This window comes from Propithecus coquereli, unplaced genomic scaffold, assembly GCF_000956105.1.
Source record: "Propithecus coquereli isolate 6110/MARCELLA unplaced genomic scaffold, Pcoq_1.0 Scaffold207, whole genome shotgun sequence".
Classification (NCBI taxonomy): Eukaryota; Metazoa; Chordata; class Mammalia; order Primates; family Indriidae; genus Propithecus; species Propithecus coquereli.
The window spans coordinates 1603696-1606693 of record NW_012145745.1 but is presented as its reverse complement, the minus strand read 5'-3'; positions in this window follow the sequence as shown (position 1 = coordinate 1606693).

Below are 2998 nucleotides of genomic sequence, written 5' to 3'. Positions count from 1 at the left end.
ATGACCTAATTAGAAAATCACTATTTTGCATCAAAGAATGAAAGAATTCATCTGGGAAATAATCACAATGCTCAAGTAATTAGATATTACATGCATATACTCAGCTAAATCAATAAGGTGGATCTTTGTTTGGATCCTGGTTAAACAAACAGTAAAAAGATATTTTGGAGGCAAGCAGGGAATTTTGAATATTTCCTGGATTATTACATAGTCTATGGAGTTATTAAATGTGTTAGATGTGATAACTTACCATGGTCATTTTTTTTCAGAATGTATCGATCATCCAGTTATTGCCTAACCTATCTTTGCCATCTTGTTTCTTCTAAATTCCAAGGTTTTAAAATTGAGGTATTTTAAAGCAAATAGCCAATGTCACAATTTAAACATTAAAAAAGAATTCTATGTGTACCTCTAAAAGAGAAGGCATTTTTTGTTGTTGCCATCACTGTTGTATTTCTGAATTTTTAGGTGAAGAGTAGAATTTCAACAAAAGTGTTTTCTTCATACCCTTGTCATTTTACAGTCACCTGAGCTCTCCAGTCACCTGCATACAAGTTTGGGATTGGCTTGAATAACAGTATTGAATTCAGTGTTAGAGGCAGCCTCTAAAATGGTCTGTCATAATCTCCACCTCCCAGAATTCATATCTTTGTGCAATACCTTCCCCTTGAGTGTGGGCTGGATTTAATGACTCATTGTTAATTAATAGAATATGGAAGAAGTGATGAGACGTCACTTCTGAGATTAGATTGTAAATGACTGTGGCTTCCATCTTGGGTGGCCTGGATCTCTTTACCTCTCTCAGATCACTTACTCTGGAGCAAGCCAGCTGCCATGGCATGAGGCAGCCCCATAGACAGACCCACATAAGTAAGCTTGGAAGTAGATCTTCTGTGAGCTGCCAACAGTCATGTGAGTGAGCTCAGAAGCAGATCCTCACCCACCTGAACCTTCTGATGACAGCAGCCCCAGCCAACAGTTTTGACTGCTATGTTGTGAGAGAGACCATGAGTTAAGACCATCCAGCTGTATCACTCTGGGATTGTTGATTCACAGAAATGGTGAGATAATAAATGCCCTGTTGCTTTCAAATGTTAAGCTTGGGGTATTTGGTTATGCGGCTATGGATAACTAATATAATCAGGTGAAGAAAGGACAGCTAGAAACCTCCACGAAAAAATGTCATAGACAAAAAGGTTCTGTTTTTTCTCTCCCTCCCTCTTTAGGTTCTACATGTTATTAACCCTATCACTGACAAATGTCCTCTTGTGGGACTCTCTAACTCATACTCTTACATTTGCCTTCGGCTGCACCTGTATTTCTTTTGCTTCATCCCTTTCCTCTCACTTTACTTTTGTTTTCCCATACCACTTACTTGCTTTTACTTAGCCTTTTAATGTATTTAATTACTTAAAAATTGACAATGTAAGCTGCTTTGGCTGTTAGAAAAACATTACATTCATTATTATAATATTATGAAAATTTCCTGCCCCTATGGAGGAAAAATCTAAGTAACTAACATTAGGATAACAAATAGAGGATAAATGTTTCATGCCTCTATACTGGATCAGGCAAGGCATTTTCTTTTTGAAGATAAAAGAAGATAGCACTTACCTGGGGTATTTGGATAAAAAAAAAAAAAGAGTACATTAATAGATTTTTTACTGTGGGTGTTTTATAACCGTAGTCTGAAGCTGGCAAATGAGGATTGCTCAGTCTTAAACCAAAACATTAAAGAAAAAAATATAAAACTATTTGCTGTTTAGTATAATAGCACAGAATCTGCACACTTGGATCTACATGATGTGTTTGTTTTAAGAGAATTTCCCAACAGTGACAGCACTGGCGTAGCTCTGTTGTTTCACAACATCCCACTGCAATGTGTTCAAAATAAGATTGGAGTCATAATTAGACAACATCAAATTGAATGATACATTCATCTTAAGGAAAAGCAGTGCCAGAGAGTCGATACAGACATCACAGAGCCAACAGAGAGAGGTGTCCAATCCGCTGCACCAGTGGCAACATTATCATCATCACATGGAGTTTAATAGATGACGGGCATTCTTCTAAGCAATATGTATCTCTTAACACATTTAATTCTTATAGAAATCGTGTGAGGTAGGCACCACTAATGTTCCCATTTTAACATGAGGAAAATAAGGCACAGAGAAGCTAAATAACTTACCCAGGGTATTAGACTGATTAAGTGACTCTGGAGTTCATGTTCCTCGTTCCTACACAATACTTTCATACCTCTATTTAAAGAATATTTGACTCACCTAAAATCACCAGTGATAGATGACCCACAGCAATGAATCTAACAAGGAATCTACCAAAGAATCTTTCTTCTATGCCTTTCTATGCATAGAAATGCAGAAAGACACACATACATATACTAATAAGTTAATATTTGTGCATGTTTAATTTCTTTTTTAAAGCTTTGTTGTCAAAGAAATAGGCACTGAGTCATAAATCTTCATATAATATTATAAGCAGGGTCAGAAATTATAAATACCTGGATCAGCTGTTGCTTCTTACCTTATAAAGCTTCCACTTTGGTCTTTAGAATGCTCACTCTGGGAGAAGCCAACTGCCGTGTAAAAAGTCCAAGTATGCCAAGACCACTATGAGAGAACCCAGTGTAGCCATGTAGAGAGGCTGCGTGGAAAGGGAGAGATGCCCGGCCAGGCCCTCGCTGTTCCAGCCATTCTGACCCAGTTCTAGACTTGAGAGTGAAGGGAGCCCTCTCGAATGTCCAGTCCTGTCAAGCCTTAGGAGGCAACCACCATCTGAATCATCCTACCAGAGTCCAGAGGTAGAACTCCCCATCGGAATCAACCCTCAGAACCATAATGGATAATAAATTGTTGTTTGAAGTCCCTAAAAAAAAAAAAAAAAAATTATAAACACCAATTAATGAGGGATAATCAAATAGTTTAATATTTTTTCTTGACATCTTGATTTTTTAAATAATAAATAATCCATATTTTACTAT